Here is a 14632-nt window from a genome sequence, read left to right on the forward strand (position 1 = left end):
GGGAGAATGTTAAACTCCACACAGACAGTCGCCCAAGGCTGGACTCGAGCTTGGAATACTGGTTCTGTGAGGCAGCAGTGCTAACCACTGAGCCACCAAAGAGAATCTTAATGAAGGAATGAGGGATAGAGGTGTTCAAGGAGGAAATGTCAGTGTTTAGGACCTAGGAAGCTAAGGGCACGGTCAGTGCACATCAGTGAGTGTAGAGATTGTGCTGAATGGATATAGATTGTAATTTACAGAATTTGATGAGTCGAGGGCCAGTAAACAGCATTGATTTGTTTCCAAGTATGGGCTCTGCATGCTGCTTCTCCTGACTGAGATTCTAGCAATTTCTGCCAATCAACCGGTACTTCATGCAGTTAATCAATCCATGTCTACATCAAGAAAGCAAAGTTAAAAATCACACAACACCAGGTTATAGTCCAACAGGTTTATTTGGAAGCACTAGCTTTCGAAGCGCTGCTCCTTCATCAGGTAGTTGTGGAGTATAAGATCATAAAACACAGAATTAATAGCAAAAGTTTACAGTGTGATGTAACTGAAATTATATATTGAAAAAGACCTGGATTGTTTGCTAAGTCTCTTATCTTTTAGAATGACCATGTTGGTTTTTGTTTCATGTGTAAATCGCAGAACATTTAAAAGTTACATTCTCAAGTGAATTTTAACAATTGGTGTCATGTCAGCCCAAATAATGCATTGAAGGTGTGAGCTGCCCTGCGACTCAGCCAATGTTGTCTATCTCATACGCTGCAGGCAAGGGTGCCCTGAAGCATGGTACATTGGCAAGACCAAGCAGACGCTATGGCAATGGATGAGTGGACACCGCACAACAATCAACAGACAGGAGTGTTCCCTCCCAGTCAGAGGACATTTTAGCGGTCCGGGACGTTCAACCTTGGACCTTCGGGTGACCATCCTCCAAGGCGGACTTCGGGACAAGCAACAGTGAAAAGTTGCCAAGCAGAGGCTGATAGCCAAGTTCAGTACCCAAGGAGATGGTCTCAATCTGGACCTTGGGTTCATGTCACACTACAGGGGACCCCATTACACTATAGACAAACGCGCGCACACACACACAGACAGACGCACACATATAGACAGATGCACACACACAGATAAACACAGACACACAGACGCTCTCCTCCACACACACACACACACACACACACACACACACACACACTCCTTCAGGCAGACAATTATACACACAGACTCCTCCACACAGACACACTCTCCTACAGATCCATACACTCATGCAGACCCTCTCTCATATGCTCACACATACACTCCCACACTCACACACACACAAACGCACACACTCGCAGACACTCATAACCACACTTACTTCCCTCCCCACCATACACACACACTCTCTCTTTCTCTCTCTCTCACTCACACAAGCACACATATACATCTACGCTTGTGGGGTGAAATTGTACTTGCGGAATTACATTTTACTTTGCTCAATAACTGCATGAATCCTTGTAAGATTCTTTAAATCCATTTTTTAGATTAGAATCAGTCTGACCATTATTAAAAATCACACAACACCAGCTTATAGTCCAACAGGTTTAATTGGAAACACACTAGCTTTCAGAGCGACGCTCCTTCCTCAGGTGATAGTGGAGGGCTCAATCCTAACACAGAATTTATAGCAAAAATTTACAGTGTGATGTAACTGAAATTATACATTGAAAAATTGATTGTCTGTTAAGCCTTTCATCTGTTAGAATACAGTGATAGTTTCACTTCTTTCGTGTGTAAATCACAAAACCTTTTTTTTAAAAAGTTGCATTCTCGGTTTAGCTGTTAACAATGGTGATAGCTACACAATATGTTGAAGGAGTTGGCCCCCTGTGTTCTCTGTCGATGCCATGATGTTTAGATTGATTCGAATCTAAAAAGTGAGATAACAGAGTTTTACATAAATTCATGCAGGTTTTGAGCTCAGAGTTCTACATGAATGCATGCAGTTTTTGAGCGAAGTACAAATTCATCTTCTTCACAACCACTCTGACCAGGCCTCCCAGTAGCCTGTAAGGTTCCGTCAGGTCCCGCCTTACCTTTCGAAACACCATCGGGTACAGACCCAGAGACCTCGTGTGACAAACCCTTCGGGCCCAGGGGGAACACGCTTGTAAACCTTCTCTAGACTCCCTCCAACACCAGCGCATCCCTTCCTTCGGTACAGGGCACAAAACTGCTCCCAATATTCCACCTGTGCTCAGACCAGAGCCTGATATGCAGCCTCAGCAGCACGTCTCCGCGCTTTTTCTTCTCGCCCGCTTGAAATGAATGCCGACACTGCATTTGCCTTCCGAACCATCGGATGAACCTGCGTGTTAATCTTGAAACAACCTGGACCTAGGACTCCCGAGACCCTCTGCGCTTCAGATTCGCAAAGCCTTTCCCTCGTTCAGAAAATCGTCTACCCGATTGTCCTTGCTACCAAAGTGCAAAACCGCACACTCGGTCACTTCTTTCCCCACTCGCCCGTCGTGTCCACGCTCTTCTGCAGCCTGCCCATTTCCTCAAAACTACCTGTCCCTCTAGCTGTCTTTGTGCCATCTGCAAGCTCAGCAAGAATGCCCTCCGTGGCCCTCATTATCGTGGACACCCCAATAAGGTCCCTGTCACAGCCCCGTCTACGAGGTATTTGCAGAAATTCACCAGGTGGCCGGAGACTTTGGCACCGTCGGATCGATAACACAGGGCCCAGCGAGCCTGTGCCGATTCCTACTCCTTGTTTGGACGTGCTACTTGTTGCCCAGACGTGGTTTCAGTCCCGCCGTTCCGCCCGCCTCCCGTTCACGTGTCTAACAAGGTGAGCCTGAAACGTTCCTAATGTGCCTGCTGCCAGCGCTTCGACTGGCAACGCGTTCCAGGCACCCACCATCCTCTATGTGAAAACCTTTCTCCGCACTTTTCCCTTCTCACTTTCCCCCTCTCACCGTGAGCCTGTACCCACTGACTCGCCACCCTTTCGATGCCTCTCAGTATGCTGTCGACCTCTATCAGGTCGCCCCTCAGCTTCCGTCTTTGCAGTGACAACAATCCAAGTTTATTCAACCTCTCCTCACAACAGAAGCACTCCAGGGCAGGCAACGTCCTGGTAAACCTTCTGTGCACCCTCTCCAAAGCATCCACGTCCTTCTGGTAGTGTGCCGAACAGCACTGCGCGCGATATCCCCCAATTGTAGCCTAACTGGAGTTTTGTACAGCTCTTTGTACAGATCATTTATTTACACGTCACAAACAACAAAGGTCCTAGCACTGAGCCCTGCGAGACACCACTGGTTACTGATCTCCCTTCCGAAAAACGCGCTTCCACCGCTACTGTCTGTCTTCTGTGACCGAGCCGGTTTTGTACCCAGCTAGCCGGCTCACCTCAGATCCCACGAGGCTCCACCTTTTGTAGCAGCCTGCCGTAAGATGTGAAGCGATCCAGGAGAGATTACTGACGCAAAGGTGACTACAATTAAATGAAAGTGCTGGGAATGGCAACCGTGGTGGAACTCGCAGCCAAGGAAGGTCAACACCTCACAAAATGGTGGCTAAGAGTTCACAAAATGGTGGCCCAGGGACAAGCACCAACGTAGACACAAAACTGCCACTGCTGTGGAAACACATGTCAGGCAGCAGCAAATTGCTGGTAGAAAGAAGCTGTGTGCAGAAACTGCAGCATTAAAAAAGAATATATTAAGTGGGTGCGCTCGGGGGAGAAGGTACCAATAACCTGCAGCGAAAGTACAGGAAGAAATCCTAAATGGTACAAAAAGGGCAAGAAGACAAAAGCCCAGACGCACAAACCAATGAGGTGTTGTTGTTACAGAGATACTGGCGATACCTGCCGACGCTCCCTTACTGAACGGCGAACCGGTTCCATTGATACGGCTGAGTCATGTTGCGCTGCAACCTTCAGAAACTGCGCGAGGAACACACACAGGTGAAGTGGTGCTTTCACGGTGGGAACGTTCAGTTATACGGTCAGTCTGAAGACACAGCCTGCGCGTCATCAAAGGAAATCTTACAGCTTTATGGGCAAGAATGTGGTTGGACAGAATCGAACTCAACTGGGCCGAAGGCAATCACTTGTCAAGATTCCGAGAGCGACTGATCAAGAATGCTAAAGAAGCACGCTATTGTTTTCAATGGGGTAGACAAGCAGGACGCCGGGAGCCTTTGATGAGGTTCCACGTGGTAGGCTGTTGGAGAAAAGGCAGAGGCATGGAATTGAGGTTGATTCAGCAATTGGGCTTAAAAACTGGCTTTCTGAAAGAAGGCAGCGAGTGGTGGTTGATGGAAGATATTCAGCCTGGATTCTGGATTGGTGGTGCTGGAAGAGCACAGCAGTTCAGGCAGCATCCAAGTAGCTTCGAAATCGACGTTTCGGGCAAAAGCCCTTCATCAGGAATCCATTCAGCCTGGAGTCCGGTTACTAGTGGTGTGCCACAAGGGTCTGTTTTGGGACCACTGCTGTTTGTCATTTTTATAAATGACTTAGACGCAGGCATAACATAGGTGGATGGATTAGTAAATTTGCAGACGACGCTAAAGTCGGTGGAGTAGTGGTCAGTGTGGAAGAATGTTACAGGTTGCAGGGGGACTTCGATAAACTGCAGAACTGGGCTGAGAGGCGGCAAATGGAGTTCAATGCAGCTAAATGTGAGGTGATGCACTTTGGGAAGAATAACAGGAAGGCAGAGTACTGGGTCGATGGAAAGATTCTTGGTAGTGTGGATGTGCAGAGGGATCTTGGAGTCCCCTGTACAGAGATCCCTGAAAGTTGCCACCCGGGTGGATAGTGCTGTTAAGAAGGCTGTTAGGTTTCATTGGTAGAGGGATTGAGTTCCGGAGCCGCAATATCAAGCTGCAACAGTTCACCTGCTGGTGTGTGCTAGGCGGTTTCCTTTCCCTTTGCTCAACGACCTATTTGCTGAACTGGCCGGAGGTCAGCTTTCCAGTAAAATTGAGCCCGGTAAACCCTACCTCCAGATGAGCGTAGATCCTGAGTTTAAATGAATGAGACACAATCTTACTGAAACATATTGGAACATTACGTGGCTCGACAGGGTGAATGCTGAGAGGACATTTTCCCTCATGGGAGTGCCTAGAACTGAACAGAATAAAGAGGCACCAATTTAAGAGTGAGATCAGGAGGAACGTCTTCTCTCAGAGGGTTGTGAGTCTTTGGAATTTGTTGTCACAGACAGCTGGCACACGCTGCTTGTGTGAGACTGACTTAGAATGCTGCCAGTTCTGGCTGAGGCAGCAAAGTGCAAAAGAAGGCAAGGGGGTGTTGTGCCAGTCCCTGCGTACACAGCCCAGGTGCCGGATAATCTGCAGTGGTCCTACCTGCCTTATTATCTTTCCAGGCCAGTTCCGGTCATCAAACATTGGTTTGTTTGTTCTACGTGTTCTCACGTGCTGTTGTCGAGCTAGTGCTGCCTCTTTGCTTTTCCCAGTGAGAATTGACTCTCTGAGTAACCTGCCTCTGACTCAGTCATTCGTGATAGCACACACGATTCTGTCGCGGCTCAGTGAATCGGAAAGTGGCTGAAACTCACAGTCCTTTGCCTCGTTTTTTCCGGTCAGTCACATACGTACCTATCGATTCCGCTTGCCCTTGCACTCTGATGAAAAGCATGTGCCTTAAATACGTCCCGATTATTTTTGTCCTAGCTCACAGTGTTCTCGAAATCTCTCTTTCAAGTCATCAAAATCAAAACGACTGAACCCCTAGATAGCTTCATCCCCAGCAGCATGCAGCAACGTAGCACAGTCGACCTTCTCTTGTTTTTCTGAAATGTCACTCGCGAGTAGCAAAAGCTGGTGGGCAGCTACGGTTGCTGCAACTCCCAAATTCTGACACCACGTGGTGTGAGATCGGGGCCCGGCGTTGGCGGGACGGTGCAGCACGCAGCAGGGGTGAGGGGATGACATTGAGAGCAAGTGTCAAGGTGCGCAAGAGACAGAGATGGCGAGAGGAGGATAGGGAGCGGGAGCTGAACAGCCACCTTAGAACAGACGAGTTTGAACCGACTCACGCCCGGCTGGATGTGAGAAATGAAGCACTTGGTACTCAAACCCATCCAGTGGACACAAAGCACCAAAAGCCTGAGCTATAAACATGAAGCTGTTTTTAGATTTATAGATGAGGGGTGCACCGTTCCCGGAGGTACTGCAATACCAGGTCGATGCGTGGAGTGGACGGAGCAAGCCCCTATTCCATCTCCCTGCTCCAAAAATCAATTTAATATATGGTCCCCAGATAAGGGACGTATCAGATATTAAACTGATAAGAACAGATACTACACTTGATCTTAGCCAAAAGGCCGAGAAGCGATAACTACAATACCGCGGACTGCCTCAAGTCCCATTTGTCCTCCATGTTTTCAGTCAGCTTGATTCTGTTCAAAGACTTGTAGATCACTGCTGACAGTTTCCCTGTCGCCGTAGTCCTCCCAGGATTTCTGACTAGAGCAGCAGGTCCGTTTACAGCAGCTGCTTTTTTTCCCCTGTCAGTGAACCACTGCCTCATGGTCATGTAGAGATCGTCAGTATCTCACCAATCAGGTGGGTCAGGGCTAAGCTTACGTGACTTCTCACGTGACCAGCACAGCGTTTTTGAGGAGGCGGTAACCAACTGCAGAACTGCACGCATTGAATGATACATTCAGCCTGTCATGTCTGCATCAGCTCTCTGCACGAGCAACTTCCCCAGTCCCACTCGCCCTGCAGCAAATATTCTCTCTTCGGATAAGTGTCCGACCCTCCGACCAAAGTCACCATTGAATCTGCCTCCAGCACCCTCTCTCTCGGGCAGTGCACTGAATATTCTAACCACTCGCTGAAGATGCTTGGGCCTAGGACACTACCTCGATGAAACGTGACACGTAGAGAAGAAAGCAATAGATTCAGCCGAGCCCTCCATGTCTTTGATGTGTGTGTGGATGTGCCTGCAGTTAGAACATTGAACAGTACAGGCCCTTCGGCCCACGATGTCGTGCCGAGCAGTTTTCTTAATCTAAGATCAACCTAACCTACACACCCCTCGATTTACTGCCGTCCAGCGTGTGGCTCGTCCAGCAGTCGCTTAAATGTCCCTGACAGTTTGTGGGAGATTAGAAATGTAGTTTCTGCAGGTGGTGGTGGTTAGAGATGTTGTTTTTGCAGATGGGTGACGGGGTGTTGTGGGGGGAGGGGAAGGGGAACATTACACAAACGGTGGCGGGATTCTTGCAGCATACTTAAGGCTAAGATTTTAACGAATATAGAGGTTTTTGTTTAAGAAATAGTTTTAAACTAAGAAATAACTTTAAAGTGTTGTAGCTGACCACAAAAGTAGCAGTAGGGGCATTTCACAATAAGCTTATAGTATGACAAGGGGAACTGGATAAAATAACAGAGAGGCCGTAACAGACAAGGACAAGGACAGCAGGGTAGTCAGATAAGGAAAATTAGAGAAAAACAAGTGAGGTAATCGGCTTAGGATAGGATGGGAAAAGGGAGGCGTGATTCCGCAACTTGCAAACTGAATAAGAATGCTTACATGTTTTGTTTTCACGCGCTTTTGCTAGCCTGATTGCTTGAGCAAAACGCCCGTTCTTGCAAGGCCGTAAAGAATAAAATGTTCTTGTTTCCAAGGCTTTGCCTCAGGCTGAATTGTGAGTGAGTTTTGTTTCTCACAGTTGCCGAAGGGCCTGTTGTTGCGCTGCTCTGTTCGACGTTCTAAAAATCTCAGCCTCCCCTCAAGGCAAATGATTGGAGCAGGTTCGAATTCTGACCGAAAAATCTCACTGTCAGGAAATCTCGGCTCACCTTTACGAACAGTACCTCTTACAGACTAATCCATCTTGTCTTGGAAAATGTGAACTCCCATCCCCCAACCCACCTCGTGCGAATGAACAGCACGACGGGGGACGTGAAGATCAATTTACAGCAAATCAGCCTTTATTGGTTCGGCTCCCGCTCCAAACATTCCAATTCGGTCTGCTTCCTTAGAACTGCAAATCAAGATTCAAGGGTGCTAATTGCAGCGCTAACAGCAAGCTAATGGTTTGATAGCGGCTGTGCAATCAAAAAGCAAGGTCTCAAATGCAAAATAAAGCAAAACACCCAGTAAGCAAAACCTCAGCATCCGTGGAGAGAAAGCAGAATTAACGCTTCGAGTCCAGTGACCCTTCTCCCGAAGGGTGCAGCGAGTTCTGTTTTCGTCTAGACATTTCAACCTGCAGCACCGCGCGTGGAGTCAGGGATCAACTGCACCTTCACTCTATTGGTAGCCACTGAGCACGTACATCGATGCATGCATCAGGACGAGACGGAACCTGAACCAAACGGACGGAGGCTCCGAAGCTCTCTCCCACCCTCTCACCCTCAATGCGCACTCGGAGCCATCCGGCTGCTCCGCATCAGGAAGCATCGGTAGCGCGGCCTCGATCAACAGGTGGGAATCAGAAAGCTTCCCCACACAGTCACACAGTACAGAAGAGGCCCTTTGGCCCTCCGAGTCCGCACTGACAAAGCTACTCTAAGTCTGCTCTAGTCCCACTTTCCAGCACTTGGTCCGTAGCCAGGAAAAGTGATGACATTTCCAGTGCTCACCCAAGTAGTTTTTCAACGGTTTTGAGGTTCCCCGCCTCGCTACCCTCCCGAGCAGTGCATTCCAGACCGCCGCCACCCTCTGGGAAACAGCTGCTTTCTGTCATGACCGCAAGACCACGGAAGGTCTGACGGCCCATAAGACGTAGGAGCAGAATCAGGCCATTCGGCCCACGCTCCGCCATTCGGTCGTGGCTCACAGGTTTCTCAACCCCGATTCTCCTGCCCTTCCGCACAGCCCTTGATCCCCTTATAATCAAGAACCTCTCTATCTCTGTGAAGCACTACTATTATAGGACAAGCCAAACAGAGAACAGCCAGGGAATTCCTAGAGGCATGGCACTCATCCACAGATTCAATCAATAAGCACATCGACCTGGACCCAATATACCGGCCACTGCAGCGGACAGCTGGAGCTGACAACCGGAAGCGGCAGGTACAAATCACTATAAATGCTGCAGGAAACAGCACAGAAGCGCTTCACAGGAGGCCTCATAAGCACTCAGGATGTCACCTAGACAGGGGGCGAAACGTCTGCGACACAAATTCCCAGCTCGGCGAACAGAACCACAACAACGAGCACCCGAGCTACAAATCTTCTCCCAAACTTTGAACCTCTCCATCTCTGTCTTAAATGCAACCTCATCTCGGCCTGAAGGGGCGACCCTTCACCCTGAGGCTGTACTTCCAGGTCCTCGTCTCGCCTACTAGTGGGACCATCTTCTTCACAACCACTCTGACCAGGCCTCCCAGTAGCCTGTAAGGTTCCGTCAGATCCCGCCTTACCTTTCGAAACACCATCGGGTACAGACCCAGAGACCTCATGTGACAAACCCTTCGGGCCCAGGGGGAACACGCTTGTAAACCTTCTCTAGACTCCCTCCAACACCAGCGCATCCCTTCCTTCGGTACAGGGCACAAAACTGCTCCCAATATTCCACCTGTGCTCAGACCAGAGCCTGATATGCAGCCTCAGCAGCACGTCTCCGCGCTTTTTCTTCTCGCCCGCTTGAAATGAATGCCGACACTGCATTTGCCTTCCGAACCATCGGATGAACCTGCGTGTTAATCTTGAAACAACCTGGACCTAGGACTCCCGAGACCCTCTGCGCTTCAGATTCGCAAAGCCTTTCCCTCGTTCAGAAAATCGTCTACCCGATTGTCCTTGCTACCAAAGTGCAAAACCGCACACTCGGTCACTTCTTTCCCCACTCGCCCGTCGTGTCCACGCTCTTCTGCAGCCTGCCCATTTCCTCAAAACTACCTGTCCCTCTAGCTGTCTTTGTGCCATCTGCAAGCTCAGCAAGAATGCCCTCCGTGGCCCTCATTATCGTGGACACCCCAATAAGGTCCCTGTCACAGCCCCGTCTACGAGGTATTTGCAGAAATTCACCAGGTGGCCGGAGACTTTGGCACCGTCGGATCGATAACACAGGGCCCAGCGAGCCTGTGCCGATTCCTACTCCTTGTTTGGACGTGCTACTTGTTGCCCAGACGTGGTTTCAGTCCCGCCGTTCCGCCCGCCTCCCGTTCACGTGTCTAACAAGGTGAGCCTGAAACGTTCCTAATGTGCCTGCTGCCAGCGCTTCGACTGGCAACGCGTTCCAGGCACCCACCATCCTCTATGTGAAAACCTTTCTCCGCACTTTTCCCTTCTCACTTTCCCCCTCTCACCGTGAGCCTGTACCCACTGACTCGCCACCCTTTCGATGCCTCTCAGTATGCTGTCGACCTCTATCAGGTCGCCCCTCAGCTTCCGTCTTTGCAGTGACAACAATCCAAGTTTATTCAACCTCTCCTCACAACAGAAGCACTCCAGGGCAGGCAACGTCCTGGTAAACCTTCTGTGCACCCTCTCCAAAGCATCCACGTCCTTCTGGTAGTGTGCCGAACAGCACTGCGCGCGATATCCCCCAATTGTAGCCTAACTGGAGTTTTGTACAGCTCTTTGTACAGATCATTTATTTACACGTCACAAACAACAAAGGTCCTAGCACTGAGCCCTGCGAGACACCACTGGTTACTGATCTCCCTTCCGAAAAACGCGCTTCCACCGCTACTGTCTGTCTTCTGTGACCGAGCCGGTTTTGTACCCAGCTAGCCGGCTCACCTCAGATCCCACGAGGCTCCACCTTTTGTAGCAGCCTGCCGTAAGATGTGAAGCGATCCAGGAGAGATTACTGACGCAAAGGTGACTACAATTAAATGAAAGTGCTGGGAATGGCAACCGTGGTGGAACTCGCAGCCAAGGAAGGTCAACACCTCACAAAATGGTGGCTAAGAGTTCACAAAATGGTGGCCCAGGGACAAGCACCAACGTAGACACAAAACTGCCACTGCTGTGGAAACACATGTCAGGCAGCAGCAAATTGCTGGTAGAAAGAAGCTGTGTGCAGAAACTGCAGCATTAAAAAAGAATATATTAAGTGGGTGCGCTCGGGGGAGAAGGTACCAATAACCTGCAGCGAAAGTACAGGAAGAAATCCTAAATGGTACAAAAAGGGCAAGAAGACAAAAGCCCAGACGCACAAACCAATGAGGTGTTGTTGTTACAGAGATACTGGCGATACCTGCCGACGCTCCCTTACTGAACGGCGAACCGGTTCCATTGATACGGCTGAGTCATGTTGCGCTGCAACCTTCAGAAACTGCGCGAGGAACACACACAGGTGAAGTGGTGCTTTCACGGTGGGAACGTTCAGTTATACGGTCAGTCTGAAGACACAGCCTGCGCGTCATCAAAGGAAATCTTACAGCTTTATGGGCAAGAATGTGGTTGGACAGAATCGAACTCAACTGGGCCGAAGGCAATCACTTGTCAAGATTCCGAGAGCGACTGATCAAGAATGCTAAAGAAGCACGCTATTGTTTTCAATGGGGTAGACAAGCAGGACGCCGGGAGCCTTTGATGAGGTTCCACGTGGTAGGCTGTTGGAGAAAAGGCAGAGGCATGGAATTGAGGTTGATTCAGCAATTGGGCTTAAAAACTGGCTTTCTGAAAGAAGGCAGCGAGTGGTGGTTGATGGAAGATATTCAGCCTGGATTCTGGATTGGTGGTGCTGGAAGAGCACAGCAGTTCAGGCAGCATCCAAGTAGCTTCGAAATCGACGTTTCGGGCAAAAGCCCTTCATCAGGAATCCATTCAGCCTGGAGTCCGGTTACTAGTGGTGTGCCACAAGGGTCTGTTTTGGGACCACTGCTGTTTGTCATTTTTATAAATGACTTAGACGCAGGCATAACATAGGTGGATGGATTAGTAAATTTGCAGACGACGCTAAAGTCGGTGGAGTAGTGGTCAGTGTGGAAGAATGTTACAGGTTGCAGGGGGACTTCGATAAACTGCAGAACTGGGCTGAGAGGCGGCAAATGGAGTTCAATGCAGCTAAATGTGAGGTGATGCACTTTGGGAAGAATAACAGGAAGGCAGAGTACTGGGTCGATGGAAAGATTCTTGGTAGTGTGGATGTGCAGAGGGATCTTGGAGTCCCCTGTACAGAGATCCCTGAAAGTTGCCACCCGGGTGGATAGTGCTGTTAAGAAGGCTGTTAGGTTTCATTGGTAGAGGGATTGAGTTCCGGAGCCGCAATATCAAGCTGCAACAGTTCACCTGCTGGTGTGTGCTAGGCGGTTTCCTTTCCCTTTGCTCAACGACCTATTTGCTGAACTGGCCGGAGGTCAGCTTTCCAGTAAAATTGAGCCCGGTAAACCCTACCTCCAGATGAGCGTAGATCCTGAGTTTAAATGAATGAGACACAATCTTACTGAAACATATTGGAACATTACGTGGCTCGACAGGGTGAATGCTGAGAGGACATTTTCCCTCATGGGAGTGCCTAGAACTGAACAGAATAAAGAGGCACCAATTTAAGAGTGAGATCAGGAGGAACGTCTTCTCTCAGAGGGTTGTGAGTCTTTGGAATTTGTTGTCACAGACAGCTGGCACACGCTGCTTGTGTGAGACTGACTTAGAATGCTGCCAGTTCTGGCTGAGGCAGCAAAGTGCAAAAGAAGGCAAGGGGGTGTTGTGCCAGTCCCTGCGTACACAGCCCAGGTGCCGGATAATCTGCAGTGGTCCTACCTGCCTTATTATCTTTCCAGGCCAGTTCCGGTCATCAAACATTGGTTTGTTTGTTCTACGTGTTCTCACGTGCTGTTGTCGAGCTAGTGCTGCCTCTTTGCTTTTCCCAGTGAGAATTGACTCTCTGAGTAACCTGCCTCTGACTCAGTCATTCGTGATAGCACACACGATTCTGTCGCGGCTCAGTGAATCGGAAAGTGGCTGAAACTCACAGTCCTTTGCCTCGTTTTTTCCGGTCAGTCACATACGTACCTATCGATTCCGCTTGCCCTTGCACTCTGATGAAAAGCATGTGCCTTAAATACGTCCCGATTATTTTTGTCCTAGCTCACAGTGTTCTCGAAATCTCTCTTTCAAGTCATCAAAATCAAAACGACTGAACCCCTAGATAGCTTCATCCCCAGCAGCATGCAGCAACGTAGCACAGTCGACCTTCTCTTGTTTTTCTGAAATGTCACTCGCGAGTAGCAAAAGCTGGTGGGCAGCTACGGTTGCTGCAACTCCCAAATTCTGACACCACGTGGTGTGAGATCGGGGCCCGGCGTTGGCGGGACGGTGCAGCACGCAGCAGGGGTGAGGGGATGACATTGAGAGCAAGTGTCAAGGTGCGCAAGAGACAGAGATGGCGAGAGGAGGATAGGGAGCGGGAGCTGAACAGCCACCTTAGAACAGACGAGTTTGAACCGACTCACGCCCGGCTGGATGTGAGAAATGAAGCACTTGGTACTCAAACCCATCCAGTGGACACAAAGCACCAAAAGCCTGAGCTATAAACATGAAGCTGTTTTTAGATTTATAGATGAGGGGTGCACCGTTCCCGGAGGTACTGCAATACCAGGTCGATGCGTGGAGTGGACGGAGCAAGCCCCTATTCCATCTCCCTGCTCCAAAAATCAATTTAATATATGGTCCCCAGATAAGGGACGTATCAGATATTAAACTGATAAGAACAGATACTACACTTGATCTTAGCCAAAAGGCCGAGAAGCGATAACTACAATACCGCGGACTGCCTCAAGTCCCATTTGTCCTCCATGTTTTCAGTCAGCTTGATTCTGTTCAAAGACTTGTAGATCACTGCTGACAGTTTCCCTGTCGCCGTAGTCCTCCCAGGATTTCTGACTAGAGCAGCAGGTCCGTTTACAGCAGCTGCTTTTTTTCCCCTGTCAGTGAACCACTGCCTCATGGTCATGTAGAGATCGTCAGTATCTCACCAATCAGGTGGGTCAGGGCTAAGCTTACGTGACTTCTCACGTGACCAGCACAGCGTTTTTGAGGAGGCGGTAACCAACTGCAGAACTGCACGCATTGAATGATACATTCAGCCTGTCATGTCTGCATCAGCTCTCTGCACGAGCAACTTCCCCAGTCCCACTCGCCCTGCAGCAAATATTCTCTCTTCGGATAAGTGTCCGACCCTCCGACCAAAGTCACCATTGAATCTGCCTCCAGCACCCTCTCTCTCGGGCAGTGCACTGAATATTCTAACCACTCGCTGAAGATGCTTGGGCCTAGGACACTACCTCGATGAAACGTGACACGTAGAGAAGAAAGCAATAGATTCAGCCGAGCCCTCCATGTCTTTGATGTGTGTGTGGATGTGCCTGCAGTTAGAACATTGAACAGTACAGGCCCTTCGGCCCACGATGTCGTGCCGAGCAGTTTTCTTAATCTAAGATCAACCTAACCTACACACCCCTCGATTTACTGCCGTCCAGCGTGTGGCTCGTCCAGCAGTCGCTTAAATGTCCCTGACAGTTTGTGGGAGATTAGAAATGTAGTTTCTGCAGGTGGTGGTGGTTAGAGATGTTGTTTTTGCAGATGGGTGACGGGGTGTTGTGGGGGGAGGGGAAGGGGAACATTACACAAACGGTGGCGGGATTCTTGCAGCATACTTAAGGCTAAGATTTTAACGAATATAGAGGTTTTTGTTTAAGAAATAGT

General features: G+C 49.4%; 1 long non-coding RNA gene and 2 other non-coding genes across 3 annotated transcripts in view; all 3 read right to left on the reverse strand.

Moving 5' to 3' along the window:
* Positions 1-1561: 1561 nt before the first annotated feature.
* The window catches only part of LOC140481684 (uncharacterized), a 119726-nt gene continuing 106655 nt past the window's right edge, over positions 1562-14632 (reverse strand). Inside the window, exon 5 of the long non-coding RNA XR_011961585.1 lies at positions 1562-1903. This is a non-coding gene — a long non-coding RNA (uncharacterized lncRNA). The remainder of the gene's footprint in view (positions 1904-14632) is intronic.
* On the reverse strand, positions 6163-6353 carry LOC140482977 (U2 spliceosomal RNA). The gene has a single exon (XR_011961836.1). It is a non-coding gene; the product is annotated as a U2 spliceosomal RNA (small nuclear RNA).
* On the reverse strand, positions 13490-13680 carry LOC140482979 (U2 spliceosomal RNA). The gene has a single exon (XR_011961837.1). It is a non-coding gene; the product is annotated as a U2 spliceosomal RNA (small nuclear RNA).

This window comes from Chiloscyllium punctatum, chromosome 1, assembly GCF_047496795.1.
Source record: "Chiloscyllium punctatum isolate Juve2018m chromosome 1, sChiPun1.3, whole genome shotgun sequence".
NCBI classification, from domain to species: Eukaryota; Metazoa; Chordata; class Chondrichthyes; order Orectolobiformes; family Hemiscylliidae; genus Chiloscyllium; species Chiloscyllium punctatum.